Below are 13,209 nucleotides of genomic sequence, written 5' to 3'. Positions count from 1 at the left end.
TGAGCATTTTGCTCTGTGTCGAAATAATTTGAAAGATTTGGGAACACAATTCGATTACTATCAGGCCGACCATCTCAAAACAATTATGTTGTGTTATGATAACACCTTGCACTGGCGGCATATTGTTTATTTATTTATTTATTTATCTAGTTAGTTTTTGGTCTGCTCATTACGCCACGCCGAACAACATTCCATCCTGATAGGACAACTTTTTGCAGACGCCTTGATGTCATCTGTCGCCTGCAACACAATGTCAAGATTAATGTCTTTTTCGCCTTGTTTATCCTTATTCAGGTGAGCAGAATGTCTTTGCCCTGTGAATACATTGGGAAGGACTGCACCTCGGTGGTCTTTTTCTATTTTTCCGAGAGGTTTCTAATTTATCACTGCCTCTCTGTGATCATAACATGTTCCTATTTGTCGTTTTTTGTTTTCCGCAGTTCTACTTCATAGAGAACTGGTTTTGCTGGCCTACATTTATTTCTCAGGATTTACATTCGGGAAAAGGTGACCAGCATTCAAGGTTGAGATAATGGTAATTTAAGAATTAATTGCTATACCCATTTCTCCCGTTATCAAGTTTGGAGGATTTTTTGCCTTATTTTGGAGGGAGGCATTTTCCCGGTTCGTTATTCACAAGATCATTCCTACCAAAATCACATTTTTAGTTTATTATTTAAATATTTAAGTAATATTTATTGCACTAATTATTTTTGAATTCGTGTGACTGATGTGTGTGTCTTTCTATTTCTGTTTTATGTTTTAGGCAAAATTATGGATTCAGCCTGCACAAATCTTTACAGCTGAACGCATTATCGCCTTACACATGCAGTTTTCCACATTATAAAATCCTGTGGCATACATCTGATGGGAGTGCACCGTCCTGAAGAAGATGGGCATCAATTGTGAATCAGCTTAGATGCCTTGTACCATCGAAACTACTGTCTATTTACATGTCGGACCCAGTGTATTCAATAGGTCATGACAGTATAGTAGTTGACGCACGGCACCCCTTCTTTTTTCTGTTGGTCTTAACTTCAGAAGTAACCAACATTATTTTGTCTAGTAAGCTACGGCGGTTCTTATATTGTTAAATGTGGCCGTAGCCTCTGACCGCCAGCTGGATGATCCCCTTCAACCGACATGACGTTCAGACTGCTTGGCTACATCAAGTTAGCGTTGACTGAATTATCAGTCGTGTTTTTAGAAAAGTACTGTGTTTTTCAATTTTCTAATTAAATGGTATTATTCAGATAATGAGCTCGAAACATGATTCAATATGTATATTTTAAACATATAATGAAATACAAATAAAACATTTATGGTTTCTAAATTTCTTTGCTCTTGGTATGGTTTGATCTGTGGTTCTGAATTTGGGTGCCCCCCTCCTAGTTCCATAGACGGGTTCCTCCATAACTTGTTTTTTTCCGCTGACACACTTTACGTTTATTACTGAAGTAGCGCCCGCACCATGAGGTGAGGCTTTGCCAGTATGAACATAAACCCATTTTGTCTCGTGCCTGTCTGCACACCTGAAGCCACTTGCGTATTCTTACACTTTTGAACTGTTATATGCACTTTCTGTAACTAGCGCCTAAATGCATCAGGGTTTTCTGAGCTGAAATAAATGCAAAAATAAACAAAATAAGTACTGTCAACAGGTACAGAACACTTACCTGTCTTGTTTGTACTTTTGCTGTCCATGCTCGCCACTTGCAATCTTCTGAAAAGCATTCAATTGCTTCTAAGATTGAAATGGCACAAGGAAAATAACGGCTGTGTTGTGACCATTACCCCAGTAGATATGCCACAGATAGACCGCCTTCATCAAAGTTGGGCTCAGAGAGAAAACCAAGAGCATTGGGAGATTGAGGGTATGTATTACAGTCCTGTGATGTGCAAATAAGGTATTTTAGGCTTGAGCGCAACATTGAATGTGCCGGACACATCATCATTTTCATATCCTTATAGTGAGATAATCTTTCTCTCTTTATGTTCCTTCTTAGGAATACAGTTTTAAATTTGACATATGTGATGTTCTGGCCTACACCTGTGCCGTTGGCATACCCAAACAGCGGCGGGTGGCTTTGATATTTTGCATAAACAATCAAGACAGTAATGGGCTTCTACCAGAGATCAGCATGTTTTAAGTACAGGGAAAGCAATGTTATTAACCATACATAAATGCCTTGAATTTCTTTCCCGTCCCAGATGTAAAAAATAAAGTGAGGAGCAGGCGGCTTAGGCAGTGGCTGCCTACAGATGGCCTCTGTAGGTGGTAGGCGGTAAGTGCCCCCAATTAGCACATACTGTGCAAATAAAGCTTAGACAGGCGCTGCCGGCCCTCGAAAAGCACATACATGGCAGCGCATGTGGCTTATGCAAAGGCCACTTGCTGGAAAAAATAATTTGCAGGAGGCGGGGAGGCAGGCGGATTGGCGAGAGAGGTGGGAGATGGACAGGCCACTAATAAATAGGCTGCCTGCCCCAAACAGTGCATGACAAGGCGCAGGCGGTTTAGGCAGGGGCCATCTGCCCCCATCCCCCTAAAAAGTATAGGTGTGGGCAGGATAAGAGGATTAGTCGAGGGCCTCCTGCCTTAGAAACTCCTGTTGCTTGGAGGAGAGGGGTTGGCAGCTGAGGTAGGGGCAGCCTACCCCAGAAATCCCATATTGGAAAATGCTGCAGATAACATAGGCAAAGACTGCCTCACCCCAAAGAAGAGTGTGCAGTAAAAACAAATCTCAACAATCGGGCCACAGAGCTCCACCGGGTGCCTTGACCTCTGGGTTTGTGGACCTGCCTTGAACCTAAACCCTGGGAGCTGTGGCCATGTGGGTGCCACATGGTTGCACCATCTGAGGTTTCAGGTATGTGAAACGGCTTGTATACAGGTTAGTCACAGTTCTGCCTATGATATAATATTCATCCTATTTTAAACAGCCTACTCTCACTGCCATTGGATAAATGTGTGAAATTCAACCAGTGTGTGCTATCTATAGCGCTTTATATGGACCATGTCCAACTTTTTAAAATTTGTATTAAATTGGCTAAAACAGTATCTACCATAATTTTTTCTTTCCGGTTCACAGATTCTGTAGAGCCGAAAGTTGGATGGTAAAATAAATCGCGCCTTGGTGAACACCCTTTTCTACTCTGTCCCCTATTCTTTGGAACTCCTTTCCTAGAGGTCTGAACATCAATGAAAACCATCTTAGTTCCAGGAGGCAATTGCTGGTCGGTTATTCTCCATCCCCCTTTCTCTTTAAAAGCCCTCCATTTTTTTTATTAGGACAAGGAGGACCTTTGAGGTGTCCATGTTCTCATTAAGAATCTTTTATAATAATGTCATGGACTACTAAGAGTTTGGTATCCCAGCCCTTGTTTAGCATTTCAGTTTCCTCTTTTAAGAGTCGAAGAAAGCCAGCCACGGTTTGATCATCCTCCCTTTTTAAATAAAACTTTTTATTTTTAGAAGAGCATCACTGTTAACATCTTTTGCGCCAAACACTGAGACTGAATGGCCCTTGTCATCAACACTTGGCCTCAAGGGTGCAATGCAAAGGTAGTGCCAAAACTCACTTGGCTTCCTTTGGGTACTGTAAGGGGTAAGCAATGTGAGGCTGACAACTTTTTGATGATTGTTCTAAAAATGCCATTTTATAAAAAATGTATACAATTTTAAAATTTTCTTTTATTTGTATATAGTAATAAAACTTTTACAAATTTCATTAATCAAATTCACTTACAAATTCATATTCAGATAACATTCATATACTAAATACATTAGCAATTAAAGAGCAAACAACATATTGCAAAGCACTTACATACATACAATTAGTAATGCAATCAATAGATCGTTGACACTCGCCTAATACTCATATCCAAGATTTTTAAGAATTCATTAGACAATCCCAACAATCTTGTTAATCGTAATATAATAAATAATAAAACTATAAAACTGAAAAGCTGTAGAATTCCAGTTCGCATATTTATAAATTTCAGTTCACATAATTAAAAGCTCACGTAAACAGGAACCCAAACATAGCTGTGAGACCCCCGTCACCCCCCCCCCCCCCCCAGTCGCAAGATCCCTAGTTCCCCGATATACCCTGAGGCAATACACTTGGCAGCAATTTTAGGATCATTTTCCACAAACGGTACAACGCAAAATGCATACTTTGCCATTCGGTATTTAAGCAATATGACTAAATGTTCTGTTTCTTTATACTCCAGGTTATGTACAAAGCACCCAAGAATCTTAATAATTGCAAATGCTAGACCTGGAAATTCCGTAAACAAATGTCTAGCAGATACTTAAGTGCTCGTGCCTTTACATACCCGGCATGTACGTTCTTTACGAAGAATATTATAGTGAGACCCTACCTTCAACAGTGTAGGTAGCTGGTTAGTCCTTAGCCTAAACAGGAACATTCTCAGAGCTGGGCTCGGACAACACTTAATATATCTTTGTGCCTTAAGATATATATGGGTGACACATTATTAAAGAATAAATTATATTAAATGCCTCACTATCCCTACTCTTATCAGGATTGCCCTGCCTAACACATCTAAAGGGTAACACTGACACAGGATGTCTGGCCCTCACACCTAAACATTAAATACAAAGAAAATATATATGGCAATTCAAATAACCAACAATTTCTTGATAACCTTTCTTTGTAACCTGGGTGAACTCCCTTCTCCAGCATGGGGTCTGGCATGGATTCACATACTCATGAATATTCCCCGTCGTCAGGCTGGAAATCCTCAGTAAAGAAAAATCAGTATCAGTTTCGTTTCTGATCTGTCTTTCGTAGTAGTAACCAATCACTGATCTCTGCGTCATACTGACCACAGCCAATGACTGCCATCTCCCTAAGCCCCGCCTCTGGCAGCCATCTTCAGATTTTACCGCACATTCAAGTGTTGGGATCCTCGTGCTATTGCTCTCGAGCTTTAGTGCTTTTTTCGCGCTTTTTCTTAGGAAAATTTTCTCTTTTTCGGTCAAAAGAGCCTCAAGCTCCACCGTTTCTTTATCCGATCAACGGGGACCCGTGTCGGATTCTTCTACGCCCCTCGAGGGTGAAGATTTCGTCAAGCCACGCTTTTGGAGGACTCCAGAAGTTTCTCAGGCCCATCTCGATCATGGCCCAGGAGAAGGGAAGCTCGACGCCCGGAAAGCTGTTCATGGTCTGCCCTGGATGACAGCTTCAGAATGTCTTTAAGGAGGACGAACACTCCCTTTGCCTCTACTGCCTGCATGAGAACAAGACGCACGTGGAGAAGGACTGTGCGTTTTGCGGCAATATGTCGGAGCGGACCATGAAGGACCGCCATCTGCGTCTCGCCAACTGGCTGGAAGGGAAGAGCCCGTCAGGCGAGAAGAAGAAGAAGTCCGAGTGGTCTTCTAAGACCTTTGAGGGCGCCCCGGCGACGGGGGTCCAACAGAAGGCCAAGCACCGCGAGTCCGCTGGCACCGGGAGCGCCGAACGGTAGGGCTCTACGAGCGCCAGGCAGGACGCATCATCCCTGGCGCCATCAACCACGAGCCAACGCTCTGACTCTGGTAAGAGGAAGGCCGAGCACCCGGTGAAGCTCCTGGAGAGACCCCGGTCGAGCTCGAAGGCCCCATCGGAGGGGGAGCGAGGTGGTGACCCTCCCCCCAAGGAGAAGGCGGTGAGCGCACCTAAGGTGGTGAAAGCCTTAATCCACCCGGCCAAGGCCTCTATCGAGACAGTCGCGGCGGCCCTGGCTCAGCCTGTGGAGGCTACATCAGTGGTGGCGACCTCGGGGGCCCAAAGTCTCCCTGCCACCGTGGAGGGAATCCTCTTTCATGCCCATCGACAGGACCCCCGTGAAACCTCCGACGGAGAAGAAAAAGGGGGGGCAGGAGGTCGTCGTGGATTCGGCCTCAACCTCTGAGGAGGAGCTGATCGAAGTCTTAAGCCACGACGTTGGCGTGGAAGAAGACCAGCCCGTCGGGAAGGACCCCGACGTAGGAGACGACGAGAACGTCGAGGGTGCCGACGGGGCTCCTGACCGCCCGCCGGTCTCCCCTCAACCAGTGCCGCAAGACAACTCGGTGGCCATTTCGTTGGCTATACAGTCCTTATGCTCGGACATAAGGACGAGATTGCCGTTACCACCAACCGGGGGACCTGGAGCCAGGCCCTTCTGGGAGCCCTCCTCCTAAGAGAAAAAGGATTCATCCTCCACCTCCTTTTCAACCATCGCGCCCTGCTCAGCCCTCCTCCCCGTCCACGACCCGTGGGGATGATACGGGGACTGACACGGCCGCGACGGGCACAGACGACGAGGTTTACGACGAGGATCTACCGTCGTCACCTCCTCCCCGGGCTTCCCCGCCCGACGAGATTGGATCGTTTCATGCCATGATCGCCAGGGCATCCAAGCTTTTCCAGCTCTGCCCGGAAGAGAAGAAGGAAGGTTTCCTTTATCAACGGCGTGAGACCAAGAGGAAGACGGTCCTCGCTGTACCTCTACTGGACGATATCTGGGATGAGGGTCTCGCCCTCCTCAAGAACCCATCCACAACGCCTGCGAGAAGGGATCGGTACGAGAAGAAGTACCGGGTCCCGGACGCGGCCCCCTTGTGCCTTCGGACACAGCCGACCCCGGACTCGGTCGTCTCCACGGCGGCCAGGAAGAAATCGGGGGGGGGGGGCCTCGGCCTCTACGTCAACCTCCCCGCCGGACGGCGAGGGAAAGAAATTGGACACGATGGGACGCAGAGTCATCTCATCGGCAGCGACGACGATTAGGGCTGCCAAGGCCTTGGCTATCGTAGCCTGCTACGACAGGGAGTTGTGGTACAAAATCGCCCCCCTGCTGGACTTCTTACCAGACGACAAGAGGGCGGAGGCCCTAGAGATCTTGCAGGAAGGAGAAGTGGCGTCGGACCACGCCATTACGATAGCAACGGACATCGCTGACACTGGATTTCGCCAGTTGGGCAACGGCGTGTGCCTTAGACGGCGTGGATGGCTCAAGGCAACTGACTTCCGTCAGGACGTGCAGACCAGAGTCTTGGACATGCCGTTCGACGGGAGCAACCTGTTTGGGAAAACAGTGGACGATTCCCTACAAGCCATCAAGACGGACACGGAGACGGCCCGGGCTCTTGGTGTTCTCCAGCAACGACGGCCGCCCTTTCGGAGCGGCGGAGGCAAGCAGGGTGCCTCCAAAGGTTCCGGCGGCGGATTTTCCACCTATCGTCAAGCGGCCCGTTCGTCATCACAGGAAGCCTACAGGGGACGAGGCAAGACGGGCGGACCCCGCCGTCGTTGCCAAGGAGGACAAGGCGGCAAAGCCTCGTCGAAGCAGGACTGAACCGGCCGTGGGGTCGGGCCCCCACCGAAGCACCCCGGTGGGAGGCCGGCTGGCGAACTTCGTCAGCGTGTGGGAGGCCATCTCCACCGACCGTTGGGTGCTGGACGCCCTGGCCCAGGGTCACACGCTCGAGTTTCTAAAGAAGTGCCCGCGCGTCCCCCCCGTGGCCAGGAAGGAACATCATGTCCCTCAACTTCTCTTGGAGGTAAAGGCGATGCTCAAGAAAGGCGCCATCGAGCTCGTCCCAAAGAGGCTTCGGGGCTCCGGAGTTTACTCAAGATACTTCCTCGTGAAGAAGAAGACGGGAGGATGGCGTCCCATCCTGGACCTACGACGACTGAACAAATTCATCAAGGCACAGAAGTTCCGGATGGTCACCCTCCAGCATGTCCTGGGTCAACTGGAGGAGGGCGATTTCCTGTCGTCGTTGGATTTGGAGGATGCCTACTTCTATATCCCCATCCTAAAGGGACACCGAAAGTTTCTCAGATTTGTGGTCCAAGGGCGTCACTACCAGTTCAGAGCCCTTCCCTTCGGATTGAGGTCGGCACCCAGGGTGTTCACCAAGTGCCTCGCACCAGTGGCGGCACTGCTGCGCCTGGAGGGGATCCACGTCTACCCCTACCTGGACGACTGGCTCATCCGAGCAAAGACAAAGGAGCTCGCCGCGGAGCACACGGCGAGGACCGTCCAACTACTCACGGACCTGGGATTCTCCATAAACTACGCCAAGTCCCACCTGGTGCCCGCTCAAGACGCACTGTTTCTGGGAGCGAAGCTCGACACAGTGGCGCTTCTGGCCTCTCCGTCGGAGGAAAGGACGAGGGTCATCTTGGGCAAGGTGCAGCGGATGCTGGTTGCGGACACAGCCAGGGTGAGGTCCATCAAGTCCCTCCTCGGAATGATGTCTTCTTGCATTTATCTCATCCGCCTGTGCAGGCTTCGGAAGCGCCCGTTACAGGAGTTCCTGGATGCTCGCTGAATCCAGACGACGGGCAGCTTCGAGGACAGGATCACACTAGACGAGAGCTTCCGACGAGCGATCCGGTGGTGGGGCACCCGCGTGCATCTGACGGTGGGCATGGACTTCCAGACCCCGGGCCACCAGTAGACAGTGACCACGGATGCCTCCCTGGAAGGGTGGGGAGCGCACACCGAAAATCTGCACGCGAGGGGCCTTTGGCTGCCGACGGAGAAGTCCCTCCATATCAACGTCCTGGAACTCCGTGCAGTGTTTTGGGCGCTCAGGTCCTTTCTTCCGTCCCTCGGCAAGGTGGTGAGGATCTTCACCGACAACACCACCACTATGTTCTACACCAGGAAGCAGGGCGGTACCAGATCCCCAGCCCTGTCCAAGGAGGCTCAGGATCTGTGGCATTGGGCCGTCGCCCAAGGGATGTTTCTGGTGCCGTTTCATCTGGCAGGGATAAAAAACACCATCGCCGACTCGCTCAGCAGAGAGCTGCGCTCGTGCCACGAGTGGGAACTACGACAGGATCTAGTGGACCGCCTCTTCCGACGGTGGGGCAGACCCCAGATCGATCTGTTCGCGACAGTGACGAACTCCAAGTGCCGGAGGTTCGCCAGCAGGTTTCCCCAGCCGAGGAGCATGGGCGATGCTTTCTCGTTCCCCTGGGAGGGCCTGTTCCTATATGCGTTCCCTCCATTGCCGCTGCTGATCCAGCTCATCAACCAGCTCAAGAGGTCACGGTGCAGGATGATCCTCGTCGCACCTGCGTGGCCGAGGCAGATATGGTTCCCGGACCTTCTGGACTTGTCAGCGTCCCCGTCAATCAAGCTGCCAGTGGACGCGGATCTTCTCTCCAGGGAAGGAGGCGCCATCCTCCATCACGACCCGAAGTTGCTGAACTTGCAGGCCTGGCTCCTGCAGCGTTAGAGTTTGGAGGTTACGACATACCGGCCGACTGCAGAGAGGTTCTTGCAAAGGCCAGGGCGTCCTCAACTCTTAAATGCTACGGACACAAATGGAAGAGGTTCTCTGTCTGGTGCCACGCACAGAAGATTAACCCTCTACGGATTACGGTTCCTCAAGTACTGCCGTACCTGCTGACGCTGGCCAAGGCTGGACTGGCGCACACTTCCATCAAGATTCATCTTTCTGCGATCTCCCGATACACCAGAACCACGGGATGGACGTCTTTGTGGTCTCATCGTCTGGTGAAAGAATTCATGAAGGGACTGTTCAGATTGTTCCCGCCGGTGAAGGCCACGGCCCCGGCGTGGGAGCTCAACGTGGTGCTGACCAAGCTCATGGGACCTCCGTTCGAGCCTCTGCACTCAGCTCCGTTGAAGTTCTTGTCGTGGAAAACAGCGTTTCTTGTGGCCATCACCTCCGCACGACGGGTGGGAGAGATCCAGGCCCTTTCCTGCAAGCCCCCGTACTTGACTTTTCACGACACGAGGGTAGTGCTCAGGACGCACCCCTCCTTCATGCCCAAGGTGCCGTCGGACTTCCACCTCAACGAACCCTTGGTGTTGCCTGTTTTCTTCCCGTCGCCTTCGTCGCCGGCTGAAAGGACTTTGCACTCGCTGGATGTGGCTAGAGCGCTGAAGTTCTACGTGGACCGCACGAAGCGTTTTCGGAAGACGTCACAACTTTTTGTGAACTTTGGACCTGTCAATCAGGGGAAGGCTCTCTCGAAGGCTTCTATTTCCAGATGGCTCTCCGGCTGTATCATGTACTGTCATCGGTTGGCAAACCGACCGCTGCCTGGCCGTCCGAGAGCCCATTCCACCAGAGAGATCGCAGCTACCACGGCGTTCCTATCTGGTGTGCCCTTGCTGGACATCTGCAGGGCTGCTACGTGGAGGTCGACGCACACCTTCACGAAATTCTACTGCGTCGATCGGGATTCCAGGGAGGAGTCAAGGGTCGGCCAAGCAGTGCTGCGCAACCTGTTCCCCTAAGGTGAGCCTGGTGAGGAGGTAAGAATTGCTTAATGTTGAGTTTTGGATGTAATGCTTAATGTTGAGCCTTTGCCACCTCCCGTTGTTGTGCATGTGTGTACTGCTATGTATTCTTTTATTCATGAGCATGTGAATCCATGCCAGACCCCATACTGGAGAAGGAACAAGTTACTTACCTGTAACTGTTGTTCTCCAGCATGGGTCTGGCATGGATTCACATGCGAACCCTCCCGCCTACCCCTCTGCGGCTCTTCACTTGGTCATACTGCCACTTCTCGTGCTACCAAATCTGAAGATGGCTGCCAGAGGTGGGCCTTAGGGAGATGGCAGTCATTGGCTGTGGTCAGTATGACGCAGAGATCAGTGATTGGTTACTACTACGAAAGACAGATCAGAAACTAAACTTATACTGATTTTTCTTTACCGAGGATTCCCAGCCTGACGACGGGGAATATTCATGAGCATGTGAATCCATGCCAGACCCATGCTGGAGAACAACAGTTACAGGTAAGTAACTTGTTCCTTCCTCGGGATTCAAGGAGTATTCAGCCTCAATGTTCATCAAAAGAAAATAAGGAAATCCACGTAAGCAGCAAAGTCTCAGTTCAGTTCTTGAAGTCTCAATGTTAAGGTAAAGTCTTGTTAACCTAAATTACAACAACAACACAACTCTTCTTGTTGGTGAAATGAGGCTTTCCACTTTCTCCAAAATGGAAACAATGTTATTCCCAGCCATGATGCTTTGTCACCATTTCAATTGTCCATGAAGACTTGACACAGTTCAAAGAAACGCAACTTCTAGAAAAGTAAGTGAAACACAAGTCTTGGTTAACAGTGATTATGTCTCTTATTCACAAGATTCGGATTTCCAGTGGTATATTTGTCAGGATGACTTCACAGAGCTGCTGCTTTTACTTCAACAACTTAACCTCTGCTAATGTTTACCATGAGGACATTCTCCATTCCTTCATAGCATTCCACTTCACTTGTGCTACTGAAGTCTTTCATCTACTGACAACCAGAAATACCACCACAGCTTTAGCCCTATGTGCTACCACCACAGCTTCAGTATTGTGTGACCCAAGACAGGTTCTGACAAGATTAACTTTCAGGTATTGAAGGTGTTGGTCAAACGGGCAGTGCACTCTTCCTCTGAATATCTTTCTTCAAAAAGGGCAGCCTCTTTGCCTCGCTTGTCTGTCTGCCATAACAAAAACCTAGGTTTTCCTTTATGACCGACTTCTCTCTTTCTCTTACAGTCTTTGGCAAGATGGGTTGTGTCGGCTTCAAATTATATTTATGAGCAGCAAGTTTCCCTTCCCCAAACTTTGCCTTCACCTCTCTGCCAACTGTTAGCCGAAACAATTATCCAGAAGCATTGGTGCCACTCTCTTGGCTGCTGGAAAATGCGTGCACACTTGTATTTTAGGCAAGGTTGAAATTCTATTGGGCTCACCGTATTGGTTAGGTTGTTTTCTGGCTTTGAGAACGGCTGCTTTAGTCTCAATAGGGGAATACTCTTGGCCCGGGCAATGCCTGCTCTCTCTCCAACTGCAGATACAATGTTTAAGCACTTGACTTCTTTTATGAGCAATGGTCGTTCACGTGAATAAAGATGCAAAGTTCACTCTTCCCATAGGAATCAACCACTTCTTCATAAATTATGCAAGGTTGAAATTTTTGTAACGTTCTGCGTAATGAGGGACACGCAACCACTTCTTTATAAGGTTTACCAAGTTTAAGGGTTTAACAATAGCTTTCTGCAGCGCTTGCGTTTCACACGAGTGAAAGAGAGCATTCCCTATCACACGCGAGTGCTACTTTTCCATTTTCCCATTGTTAAGAATTCAACAAATAACTTCAGCTCGCTTCCGCTTAAACGCAAGTGAATATTAAGATGTATACTGTTGCCGGCAGTGCTCGCGCAAGGAATCGGAATGCCAGGTATAACTCACTAGCTTCTGTGATCTTCTTTCCACGTGTTGCACAAGTTCTACTGCTTCTGGCTTCACTTGGGACCCCCCCACCCTTCCTTGTTGAAGGTGTCTCCGGTCCAGACCTTCAATTATTCTCCTGAGATCCACAGCTTCACCACAGCTCCTCGCCCTGGTCTCCAAAACGCTTTGTGCATGGAAACCTCTGCAAATAGGCGCACATGGGGGAAAGGCAGCCTTCCTGCACGCCTTCCGCTGCGCAGCCTCGGCACTTCAGAGTTTTGGGGAACAGGACCCTCTCATAACAAGCAGGTGAAATCTGCTGCATGAGCGTTCCCGCTTCCTTCTGGTTCTCCCACTTCTGCTTGGATTGCCAACACAGTGCCTTCTTTCTTCTGCCTCTGTTACTGCTGCATGATACTCCAGTCACAGTTCCATCTCCTTCCTCTTGCCTGCACCTGAGGGGCCCTTTTATTCCTTCCAGGTTACTTTAGGTGTGGGCTGTTAGGCTTAATTGCCTGACTACTACTACATCATAACTCTTCAGTCCTCTTCCTCATTCCAGTACTTATGGGATTTGGGGAATTGTCGTTTTCAACAACAAAATGAGTTCTCTTAAGTAACTTCTTGATTTATTTCCCTTTGAATCATTTAAAGATGAACCTTTAGAATTCATTGTTACAGAGGAAGGCAATTGACTTAAATCAATATTTCGAGATTCCTTTACATTATGCCTTTGGGAGTAAGGAGAGCCTTTACCCTGAAATACCTTGAAGGATCTTTCTATTATTAAGGTTAGTTCAGGTTCTATGGTATTTGTGCCCAAAGCCACATGTCTTGTATGTGTTTCAGGTAAATCATAATGGCAATAGGCCATTATCTGTCTTGGCAATTTTGAGAGGTTTTCCCTTTCAAAGGACAAATACCAAGCCTCATCCCATGGGTTCTCCTCACCACCCTCAGCCCTGTCTTTTCCCAGATGATCCTCTCGCTC

General features: G+C 48.9%; 1 protein-coding gene across 4 annotated transcripts in view; it reads left to right on the top strand.

Moving 5' to 3' along the window:
- Nucleotides 1–13,209, top strand: part of RITA1 (RBPJ interacting and tubulin associated 1) — a 167,909-nt gene that overhangs the window by 103,704 nt on the left and 50,996 nt on the right. For 2 of the 4 annotated variants that reach the window (XM_069619240.1, XM_069619242.1), the window contains exon 2: nucleotides 767–2,870. The exons of the other annotated variants lie outside the window; for them this stretch is intronic. The gene's annotated coding sequence lies outside the window, so the exon portion shown is untranslated. The remainder of the gene's footprint in view (nucleotides 1–766; nucleotides 2,871–13,209) is intronic. 4 annotated transcript variants of the gene reach the window in all.

This window comes from Ambystoma mexicanum, chromosome 10, assembly GCF_040938575.1.
Source record: "Ambystoma mexicanum isolate Mex_15411 chromosome 10, UKY_AmexF1_1, whole genome shotgun sequence".
Taxonomy (NCBI): Eukaryota; Metazoa; Chordata; class Amphibia; order Caudata; family Ambystomatidae; genus Ambystoma; species Ambystoma mexicanum.
This window is presented reverse-complemented; position numbering and strand designations above follow the sequence as displayed.